This window comes from Chiroxiphia lanceolata, chromosome 2, assembly GCF_009829145.1.
Source record: "Chiroxiphia lanceolata isolate bChiLan1 chromosome 2, bChiLan1.pri, whole genome shotgun sequence".
Classification (NCBI taxonomy): domain Eukaryota; kingdom Metazoa; phylum Chordata; class Aves; order Passeriformes; family Pipridae; genus Chiroxiphia; species Chiroxiphia lanceolata.
In genome coordinates this window covers 58,898,707-58,910,987 of record NC_045638.1, presented here as the reverse complement: position 1 = coordinate 58,910,987, position 12,281 = coordinate 58,898,707, and the positions used below count along the sequence as shown (strand labels likewise).

Genomic DNA, 12,281 nt, shown 5'->3' with positions numbered 1-12,281 from the left:
CCTTTCGTACTGTGAGTATGTTGTAAATAGAGAAATTCAAAGCAGGACATTTCAGGAAGAGAATCATGTGTGACTAGTTTTAGAATTGTCAAAAGAAATGCAGAAAAGGCAAAGCGATGTTTTTCTCTAATTCCCGATCTGTTTTCTATGTATCATATACATTTTCAGTATCTTATGTTTTATTAACCTCCTCTGTCATCTAAATTGCTCCAGTATTTCCTTATGGCATTCATTCATTTTTGAGACTTTATATTCTAGCTCTTGGCAAATCAGTACCATAAGTTTGTTCCTGTGCAGTGAACTGCTTCATTTCAGACTGAGTTTTGTGATTGCTATCATGGTTTTTGTCATCAGGGGGAAATGGAGTATGAGGCGAACGTGATGGTGGCAGAAAAGGACTCATTTCAATCTGGCAATTTTAAATATACATGAATATAATCTGTGGGATGTATTTGCTTCATAATTGTTCTAATTACAGGTTTCCCGATCCAAGTGCTTTTTTGCATTTTGCACATAGTTGATCAGATAAGCTGCTTCTGGTAGGACCTCAGCAGGAGACTGAAACAGAACTGATAGCTTTAATTATGTGCTACCCAAACTTTGAATTTTTCAGCATTCTGCTTTCTGTCTCAGATGCATGCAGCCCCTCCTGGTATTCAATTTTGTCATATTCAACTCCTATAGGAGCAACAGAAGTACAAACATGAAGGCAGATTTTGTGTTTGGTATTGTTGTTTTTTCTTTCCTGCAGAAAAATTGTCAGGCTGTGTATGCCTACTTTCTAGTTTTCCATGTCTGTAAAGATTTTTTACCTTTTACCAAGAAGTTTAGAAAAAAGTAATCTGATCTGTTGGGAATCAGCATGAGATTTAGCAGATCTAGCAGTCACAGCTTCAGAAGAAATTGGGTTTTGTCCAAATACTGTGTCTGGTATTTGAGTAGTAGGATCAAATTTTTCACTCCCTTTACGCTCTCCCACCCTCAACATGCTGCAGTCTGTATTTGTGCATAAAAAAGGGTGACAGTATTAAAGATAAAACACATAAGTTACACAACCATGTTATATTAAACCATTTTATTCATTTTTCTGTTTACTGTTGTGCTTTATATGAGACAGACTCTCCAAAGATGAACTTTATAATATTGACAGAACAGCAAGTCTATTGTGTAGGCTTTAAGTGTTACAATATTAAGTTGAGTTGGGGAGGAAATAAAATTAAAAGATAAATTCAGTTGCTTCAAACTTTTAAGATCTAGAAAATGAAGTTAAGCTGCACGCTCTCAACAACTGTAATCGTTTGTTTTCTGAGAGCTAGCAATGACCAAAAGAGATTATATATCTCCTGGTATTAAATACAGATATGGATCCTGTCTATTTTACCATCTGTATCTGGGTCAACAAGATCAGCTGATGGATGCATGGTATTTGATTTCCCTGCTGCTCAATAGAGTTTCAGTGAGAGGACAAAGCAATGGTCTTGTGATGCAGTTGCCAGCAGTTAGGTGGGAGATAAGTGTGACATGTGGGTTTGAGGATGAATAATGAAAACACAGAAATTGGTGAAACGTGTGAGTGAAAGTGTTATCGAGTGTAGTAGCTGGGAGAGGTTTTTCCCCAAGAAGCAGCTTTTGATATGATTACAGGAAGGCTGTAGATGGCTGATGTTCACAACACTTTGAATACAAGGTACAAATGAGTGTCTAGAGACAACTAGCTGGAAAGGTAAAATAAAGGTTGTGTGACCTTCACTTGGTGTTTTCTATTTTGGAAGTTTTGTTGTTGGCAGATTTATTTAATTTTTTTCAATTTTCCTGAACTTCGAGTTCTAGAAGGAGAACAAATACCATGAAACTCCTGCAATCCTGCACTAGTAAAGCTTTGTGCTGTTGAATTTCCTAGAAAATTTTTATTAGCAACGTATTTGTTCTTTGTAACAGCTTAATGATTAGTTGTACATTTGCAATTACTGCTGCTGATGCTATTGAGGCTAGCTGGAAAATAATGTGTGGTTTCCAAGCACCTGTCCTGATTTCTGTCTTGTGGGAGTGGATCTCATGATCCCATGTAAAATATTTTAACTGTGTGGGGGGGAAAAAATGAGCAGTCTATTCCCAGCTGCAGTTTTACTGTGCCGTGGTCACAGAAAATACTGTGCCTACACTATACTTACTGTTTGATGGTTCCCCTCTTTACATCCTCCCTAACCAGTCCCACCCAACCTAGACTATTTTCTTCATCTTACTGTAGTTGGCTTTCCACCATGAAGATGCATTATCTGTACCTTTATTTTTTCTTTCTGAGCGCAAGAGATTTTTGCTTCTATTACATTAATTTCGTGATCCCAGTGTTTAACCACCTTGGGGTTAATGGCTCTTCAAAAAGAAAGATCTCCCAAGAGGCTTGTCTGCACTGGGAAAAATGGGGCACAGGGAGAGAGGAGTCCCCCAGACATTCAGGATCTCTTAGGCTCCACATGATTTGAGAGGAGATGAGAATAAGATGTTGATGCTCGCAAGTGGCTTTTGCTATTCACAGAAGAAGGGAAATGGGGGAGTGGCATGCACCCCATCTCAGATTCTTTCTGACAAATTGCCTGTTTCTATCCTTCACTGGTCCTCATGTCTGTTCTCTTCATCCCTCTGATCTTAGCAAACTCTCTTCTTCCCCAATTCTTTCTCTGTCCCCCTTTCCCATTTTTGTTTGCTTCTGTTTCTCCATTTCCTCACAGGAAAAAAAATTTTTCAAAAATATTTGGATGGTATCATATACTACATTTCATTTTGAGGTAAAGTTGAGAAAAAAAAAAATCTAAGAGCAACTTCTGCAAAGCTCCAATTCAAACTGATATTGTCAAGTTCAGTAGCTACAGAAAGCTCTAGAGGGCTGCTCAGGTCCTCTGCAATGTGATGGCCAGGCACCAGAGTCACAGTTCTTGGGGGAGGTTTTGAAGGTGCATGAAACTGCAGCTCTGGCAGTTGTCAAATGCACTGTTTGATAGCGCTTCCCCAACAGCAGAGGATGGCAGGCAAAAACCAAGATAAAATCATAGCCCTTGTTTCATTCTCAAATGTGCTGCTGAAATACTGGTCACCTTTCAAAAGGGATTTTGGAAGACTCTGATTCAATAACACCTAATCTGAACTACCAAACTGTCACAAACCGTACAAAATGAAGAAGATAAACAAAAAAAGAGTCCCAGGATTACTTAAAGCCTGCAAGAGCCAACATTTAACACTGCAGTGAGGCTGGTAATGCCTACAGTTCTCTTAAGTAACTTAAAAATACATTTTGAAGTATGGTTAGTCTAAAGTGGTGATTGCCAATATGGCAGCTTGTAACAGGATTGCAAGAATTCTGTATATCTTTTTGCTTTTTCCTACAAGAGTTTTCTACAAAGAGTAGGATGAAAGTCCTTAGAGTAAGCTAGTGGAAGAAACATGCATGATAGGGTTTTAGAAAAAAATGAGTTGCAAAATGTTCTAGAATAGTTAAGGAACTTCCATGTTTGAAAAGTCACGTCTTTACAACTACACTGTGGAGGCCTCTAGAAGTCCAGACATTTGGTGGTCTGTGTCAAGCAGGTGAAATTTATTAGTGCATGAGTTGCTCACCTTCTCTAAAATACTGTGAGAGGATTGACTGACTGACAGTTTAGTATATTGCTGAAAATGAGCATTATACTATTTTTCACAAATAGCCCCTACTAGCAGAATAAGATTAATAACTTGACCAGCATGCTGTTTCATATATGTTCTTGTAGATATGCTTAGTTGGCTATGAATTCCTTTCCAAAATGAATATGTGTGCATACATTTGTGCATTTTCCACAAAAGCTGGCATGCTGCACAAAGGCTGCTCAGTTTGTTTGAGGTGGGAGGCCATTTTTATGCAAAGCTGAGATTGCATCTGCCTCTGAGTCAATACAACCTTGATTTTTCACATACCGAAGATCATTTTCTATGGCTTGAAGTAAGATTCAGCATAGTACAAAAATACATTCCTCAGGATGATTTGAGTTACTCATCCCATACAAAAAATATAATTTTTTTCCATGTGCTAAAATGTTTCCAATCACAGTTTTTCTGGAGAATTTTGTGCAATTTGTGAAAAATTAATCATATCCATAAGGGTACTGTTAAAAGATATATTTTATATTATTTTTGTGTTCCTGGACACCCACCAGGACCCACAAGTCAAACAAATAGTTTTCTGATTGTGAACAATTGAACTGCAGAGTAACGCCACACTAGTACTGAAGTCTGTTTGTTCATTTTTAGTCCATTTTTCACATTTTTTGAAGAGACTAGTGGAGAGAAGCAAGTAAGAAAAATAAGGTTAAAGACAGATCAACTCAGCAGCACAGAGGAGTGGTTATTCCCCATTTCAGGGGTCAGGAGAGTTGCTTTTGTTGGTTTGCTATATATTTCTTTGTGATCTTAGGTTCTTTTCTCTGTCTCTCGTCCTTTTCATTTTGTCCGTCATGTTTTACTGTTCTTACAAGTGGTGTTCTGAGACTGGATTTTACTTGGTCTTTTATATTACTGTGCTTTTTTGTTCAGTGATATGAAAAGGTCGTAATTTTGGTCTCTGCTTCCGGCCATTATAATAATGCTAATAAATAAGGAATAGCTAATGCTGGTAATGCAGCAGGTATTTTGTCATACTCCTCTTAAATCTGCAGCTGAATGCAGAAGGTTAGCATGTTCTTTTTACCCCATTCTTGTCTTCAACTTCTAGTAGCCAGATGTATATGGGCTAATTGGGGGGTGGGGTGGGTTTTGTAGGGAAAAAAAAGAGGCATGGTACATTCCTTCTTCTTTTGATACATTTTCTGGCATATGAATTATATTAGTTATGGAAACTGATACTTTCTTAAATTCTGGGAGAGACCGTTGATCTGATCACTGGATCTCAGTTTCCTTCCTTTTTGTAAATGCCTGGATACGAAAGATGAAAAGCATAGGCTTACTTGGTGGCTGACTTACCATTCTCCTTTCGTTTTAACTTAAAATGACTTTGTTACAGTGTGACATGAAATTTGCCTTCTTTCTATTTTTTAAATATCATCATTTCCAGGTTAGAGTCACAGAATCACAGTATAGTTGAGCTGGGAAGGGACCTCTGGAGGTCATCTAGTCCAAACACCCCTGCTCAAGCCAGGCCACCTAGAGTTGGTTGCCCAAGACTGTGTCCAGACTCCCCCTTATTTCTCTGGAATTGAAATAGTTTCTTAACAGTGAGCATAGTGAGTGTGTTCTGTGCCTTTTTAGAAAGGCATATTGCTGAGAGAAGCCTAGCATGAAGGTCATTTTCGGAAAGGAGAGATTGCATGTATCAGAGGGAAGGTACATATTTAAGAAGAGTTTATAGCAAATACTGCATGGATTTTTTTCCTTATACTTTGGGGAAGAAAATCAATAGTTGTGATTGGAGAGTTCTCATTGTTCTGGTTTTTTAACACCAGAGTTCATGAAATACTATTCCTCTTCTGCTGGTTATACTGCTCCTTTTCCCCTGCCATTGGAGGCATTGCATTTAAGAACATACCTAATTTGCTTTTATGGTAATTAGCAAAAAAGCATCCATTTCCTTTTTATCTGCTGAAAGGGTTGAGGCTAAAAATAGTCACAGTGGGATATGTTCAGGCTTCAGTCGTAGCCAGCTTCTTCAGGCTGAAAAAAAGCCTCATTCAGTACCAGTGCTCAGCACCAGAAGTTCTGGATATTTGTAATTCCAGTAAACCTATATTCCTGTCAGTGGCACACATTCCTTCTCTTGAAACCAATGTCTTTGGTGTCGTACAGTGCTGGAGGGCTTTTAACCTTACTGTTAACAGGACTACAATAATTATGAAGATGTCTCTGCTGCTAAGGTGGTTTGCAGATTTCAATGAGGGACTTGTTTAGTGCATAGGGACAACCTTCTTCTTCCCAGGGCAGCACCAGTTCCTTCTTTTCATCTCTTTTCCATCTGTAATATGAAAGTCACACTATAGTGGGTGAAAATCTGAAAGAGGGTTCAGTTTTAGCTGTCATGAGTTATATGTTGTTACTAGATGTGTTAACCTTCTGTTCTTCTCATTTATCATCACGTTTGACCCTGCCAGGGAAAGTGGGATAGCCAGCTGATCTAAAAAAGGCCATTTCTGTATCGGCATTAGCCTTTAGATGTAAATTTTCATTTTCTCTGTTGCAGAGCAGAGCTCGCTGAAGCTCATGGGTCTCTTCCTGGCTCCCATGCCAGATGCTATAGTCATACTGAGTACTGCTGGTGTTCTGGGTTCTGCAAAGCTGCTTTGGCAACTACTAGGCTGATAAGTTTAAATTTTCACAATATGTAGAATGTCAGCACCATAGCACATCTTCTATTTTTAAGCAACTTTGCTCGCATACTACTGATGATATTTAGAGTTTGTGACATACTACTGATGATATTTGGAGATCAGTAGGCTAGTATCGTCCAACAGTAACCCTGATGCCAAGGAGCTCCCAAAGTTATATGATATCACTGAATACTAAAAGTTATCCTAGTGCGAAATCAAAGATTAGAATCAGGTGGCAAGTTCTGTCTGTGGCATAGTAATTTCCTGGCTTATTGAAGTATTTCTGGAACTGATGAAACTGCAGGAAGGCAGTGAAACAATGGCCTGAAAGATGACAGGGTACATACCTGTCCATCCAAATAACACTTGTTACTTGGCATGTCACAAAGTTCAAAAAAGTTCACAGATGACAAATCCTCTGGTTTCTGGTTCTTTTTCGAAGGAATGTCTGTCTGTAGGACTCCAGCGCTTCTCAAACTGGGGTTACCTGTGATCAGTGGGTGATTTAATTCCTGAAGACATGGCAAAACTCCAGCAGGAGCTTAACTCCCAGAGTGCCGCAGGACCATGGGGGAAGCAGTGGCAGTATCTCCGGTGCTCTTCAAAGACTCTGTGGGAGGAAAAAATGCCAGCTTTAGAAACTAATCACAGCATTACATTTTATGGAAGAATCGTTCATTCTCTAAATATCTCAGATATTAATACAAGATACTGAAGCACTGCAACCATCAGTTAATACTCAGGCACAATCCTGAAATATTTTCCAAAGGAACGGATACTGTGCAGCCACCTGCTAATACTTGAGTCTGGGATGTTTTTAAAATGGCTTAGGAGCTGAATTCAAATGAACAACATACCTGACATTGAAATTAAATGTTTTTTTCTGAATGCTGTGATATACCCAACAGGAAAGCATAAAGAGTGCTTGTGGACTGCTGCTCAGTTCCTCCTTCCCTTTTGCCCAGGGCAGAAAGCTGGAACTAAGCAGCTTTCTGACAACTACCTGTGATCATTAAGGTTTAGGATCAGTGTTATTTTACATTACATTTTTGTATATATTTGTTCTATAATATGGGTTCTGTAGAATGCATAGATATATGATAATGTGCAAGGTCCTGTGCCTGGGGCAGGGCAATCCCCAGAATCAGTACAAACTGGGTAATGAGTTGACTGAGAGCAACCTGGTAGAGAAGGACTTGAGAATACTGGTAGATGACAAATTGGGCATGAGCTGGCAATGTGCACTCACAGCCCAGAAAGGCTGTTGCACAGGAGTCGTGAAGATCTGTTTTGCCTTGGAGTGCCATGTTCTAGATGACTGCTCTGTGCTTTCTCAGTGCCTAACAAAAAGCCTGAAATGTCCAAACACAAAGTTAAAATGGATAGTGCAGTACCTGGGAATTGTCAGCTTCTCCTGTTTCAGGTGCTTGCAAGCCATGAGTTGGAAGCAAGGTATGACATAAAGTAGTGGAACTTAGGAATTGTATGCTGGTATTTGAAATTAAAGTTTCCAACAGAGTGTAATTAATATAGCAAAGCCACTAAATGGAAATAATTAAAGAAGAGAAGTATGCTTATCTTCACCTAAGTTGCTGGCGCACCTCAACGTTGATAATGTTAAGTACTAAAAGTGATTCTGCATAACTGAATTAATATGTTACTGATATCCATGTGTATCACATTGGTAGATACAATATATGTTACCTGCTCTATTAAAATTTTTAAGTTTTCTTCTCTTTGGGATCCATTGTCTCTCCTAAGGTGGTGTAACATAGCTACCTAAAGCCACTTCTAGTTGGGCTGTGTCTGAACAATTTAGAAACCATGGTGTGCAAAGACCAGAATTTAGACTTACAAGATAGAGGACAGGTAATAGTGAAACCTGCAGCGGTGGACTGACTGGAGTTGGGATGTTTTGGAGGACAGACTGACTTTTTTCAGTTGATCAGAGTGTGTGTGTCTTTTTCCATCCTCCACCCTTCTCTCATCCAGTCTATTTTTCTCACTCAAACTTTAGGTGTGCTGGATGCTCCTGGTATTGTCAAGCACCATTGAGTATTTGCTGATAGAAGATTATGGTGACCCTTTCTGACTCAGAAGAAATTGCAAGTGAATTTATCCAGGAGTTGTCTTCATCAGCAGTTTTAAAATATAAATCAATTTAAATCTGTGCTCAACTCCTATGATGTATTTTATTAACAATTTGCATTTAATTTTCCAAATGCCTGAGGTAGCAAACCTCCAGCTTTATTAATATATGAGTCCATCGTGACAGACAGTACATACAATTAATTCTACAAGTCCAAAAAGACCTGTCAGAAATTAACAGGTACAGCACTATCTTGCAGGTCCTATACACACTGAAACAATAACAGAGAAAAGTGTGAACAAACTGGGTCCTAACCAAAGTTAATGCCAATGGAATATCTTTGTTAGATCTTTGAACACGTCCGTGTTTTTGCAGGAATAACTGACTAACCTCTTTTTTAATGACAATGGCAAAATCAGGAGGAACTGTACTCTATGACTTGTAATAGAAATTTGAATTACTGCCCTGCTGTTTCCTCTGTGTGTGTGTGCTTGAGTGCTTACTGAGACCTTGCCAAGGAGGAAGATAAAGAAGAAATAGTAATGAATTAGGCAAAGAAACAGCTCACTGAAGAGCTTTCCTCTACTCCTTCTGCTCTTGGACTATTCAATTCTGAGGCTTTGTGCAGCACTCCCATTAGTAGGCATGGGGAAGTTTGAGATTTTACAGGGTTCATTTCTGTGTATAACATAAGGTTCTGAGTTCATGATTCCAGTCTGCAGACAGTGGAGACACACGGGTATCCGTCCTTCTTCAGAATTGGTGGAACTGAACACCCTGAAGGTGAAGAATCTGAATGTAAAAAACTAGGGTAACACCAGTGCTTAACTCCTCCTGAACTCAGGCTCTTGTTAATCCTTAGACCATCATGACCATGACAATGCAATGGCTTCTGCTTTAAAAGCAGAGGGAGGTGAAAAAATCACTTTCAAAATGGTTCAGATTTTTAAAAAAAAAAAAAAAAAAGGTGTTTAGTTGGGGCTAGAAGCAATGAGACACACATTCTGGCTGCTAAGCTCGTTTTTAAAAGTTCCTGTGTTATTTCTGAAAAGATCCTAGCTCTCCAGCAGTGTTAACTATATCTGTTTCTGAGCTTAAAGAAAGCCCCGTGTTCAGAACTTGCTACAAGGTTGAATGTTATCTGTATCATGGTTCACTCCATTTTTTTTCTAACTGGAAAACAGACAGGAGAAACAGGAGCACAGAAATACCCATGGCCAGATTTCTTTATGTAAAAAAAGAAGAAAATCCCTGCAAAATACATCTGGGATGTATTTTGAATTGAGAAGTCACCTTGAAAGAGAAATTTCAGTGTATGTGAGTGTAGGCGGGAGTATAAAAATGTGATAAAAATAGCAGACTACATGGAAATCAACACTGATATGTGGATGCATACCTAAAGATGTTACATGATAACATCTGAGAGGGAATTGTACTTTAGAACTGTATTTATATAATACATTCCAAAAAATTTAAAAATGCCATTATATAATTTTCAAATTACATTTCAGATAATCTCTTTATTTTGAATTCTAATTTTGACTCAGACATTGGCTCCTGTTCTGATTTTGGGAACTGCTTAGAAAAATCAGCTACTCTGTAGTTGGTGGCACATATTGACAAAGAGCTTTTCAACAAAGTCCTTGAGAAGTAGGTACTCTTTCTCTGAAGTAAAATGCAGAGAATAAGTACTACATCCTGAAAGTTTGAAAATTATCAAAATGCTTAGAGCACATAGAAATTGCTATATTGCAGAAGTGACCACCCAGTTAACAAGAGGTTAATTGATCCAAATTGTGATTTTCAAAGTGAGTGTTTGTAGGCTCTCATAAAGCACAATTATGGGTACAGCAAACTGAGAATTTTTTCATATGCAGTGTTTATAGTATTGGAAGCAAAAGATAAAAGTTTTGTCAATCTGCAAAGTATACTTCAAGAGGTTAATTTGTTTGTACTGTATAAAATAAACTGCCTTTCAAGTTGATATGGTAAAGCAACTGGGAAAAAACATTGATACTTCTATTCAGCACTGTTTTTTTATTCTCTGACTGTACCTAATGCCACCCTTCAGATATGCTCTTAAGTATCAGTTTTCTTTGTTATTATCAGCATGATGCAGGAGCAGCATATGTCTCTGGGAATGCAATTTATGATAAAATACACCTAATTAAATCCCTTGAGGATTTATATTCACACATGCTGTGAAATCGAATCATATGAATACTTCCTATTAAATTGTAGCAGACTTGAAGCATCTGTTTTAATTTCTAACTGTGCACCTAAACCCTTTTCCCCTGTCTTTATACCACAAATGTAAACTAACATGAAATACGCTTTATTGCTGCAATATTGACCATGAGGTACTCAGGGCAACTTGGAGAGAAACACAGCATAGTTATGCTGCCTCATATTAGAGTAGGAGTAATAGTGTGGGTTTTGTAGATTGATGCCTAAATCATCCAGTTGGAGTAGATCATTAAAGCTGTTTTTATTGCTGTTTCTTCTTTTAACTCTTTTAAGCTCATTTTTATATTAGAAGACAAATACGTGATTTAGTATCCACTCTAGGGGGGAAAAGTGCTTCCCACAAACTGGTGCAGTTTGTGGTATCTTAGCAAGGACAAAGCTAGCAAATAGTTCTTCCAGATTTGATACATTTTATTACAATCATACACAGATATTTTTTCTCTCTTCTCTGTCCTGAACTCTAATATGTATGGTGTGGTACAGAAAGAATTATCAGTTAATACATCCTTCTGCTGCTTTTAAAATAAAAAATAGTACTTTGAACATCACTTGGGTATTGGTTTGTGCTCTGTGGAGGATGTTTATTGTATACCATTTAGATTTTTTTTAAATTATTTCATTAAGCTGTATGTGAGTGAAATGTGAGGCTAGTAAATGCTATGTTAGACTTAGTGAGCATACTGATTTTTGTTCCTGACCATGCCTAAGAACTAGTACTTGTGGAAAATGAGCTGTGATTTTGTGTATTCAATGAAGTGTATTGGTTGCTGCGTAGCCTGTACTTAACATAACGAAATTTGGTAGAACATAGATTGGAATATGGCAGTTATTTGGTTTAATTCCATTATAGGTTCTTAAAATTTAAGAACTTGTTTTCTATTTATACTCTGCTTTGTGTTTATAAATGTACATTACACAACTGAAAGAGGTATTTTACAGGCTTCAGTTACCTAAGCACAGCATTTGTGGAAGTCTAGAAACTGATTAAATGGAGGACAGGATAAAGTTTTTTGGAAATAACTAGGACCTTATTTTTGTCTTCAGGGTATATACTGAGACTTCAGCTGTATGAAGGAAAGTAAGATTTGTGAAGGCTGCTTGAAAAGCAGCTGCTTGATCTAAACAGGGCACAGTTGTTCATCTAAATTGATGAGAACAGAGCAAACAAATCATAAACTGATCTATTGTTACTATTTTCCAACAAGGATTTCAAACTGCCATTTCTTTAAATATAGTTTTTAAAAAATACTTTAAAATTGTATATGAGGAATCACAGGTAAAGCATTACCAGCTTTAATGAATCCAAGCTGATATGTTTTAGCGGTAGATACACAAGTTGGGAAATAAAATGGCAGATGTGCTTTACTTATGGTTTTATTTCTCTGAAAGGGTCAGTAAATTCAAATGAGTTTATACACCTCAGGGACTTTTCAGTCTCTGAACATCTGGGTGATGAGCCTGGAACAAGGCCCTTGAAAACCATATCCTCACTTCTGGAGGAATAGAACCAAATGAAATATATGTAATTAGTGATATGTTCCAATCTATACATGGGCAGCTGTATGCTTGGTACTGTGTAAATATTGCAGAGATAAACATGAGTAATGAAAATCAGGAAGTGC

The 12,281-nt window shown here is 37.8% G+C and overlaps 1 protein-coding gene across 1 annotated transcript in view; it reads left to right on the top strand.

Annotated features, from left to right (window-relative positions):
• GTF2F2 (general transcription factor IIF subunit 2) overlaps positions 1-12,281 on the top strand; it is an 87,969-nt gene that overhangs the window by 42,213 nt on the left and 33,475 nt on the right. The window lies entirely within an intron of this gene.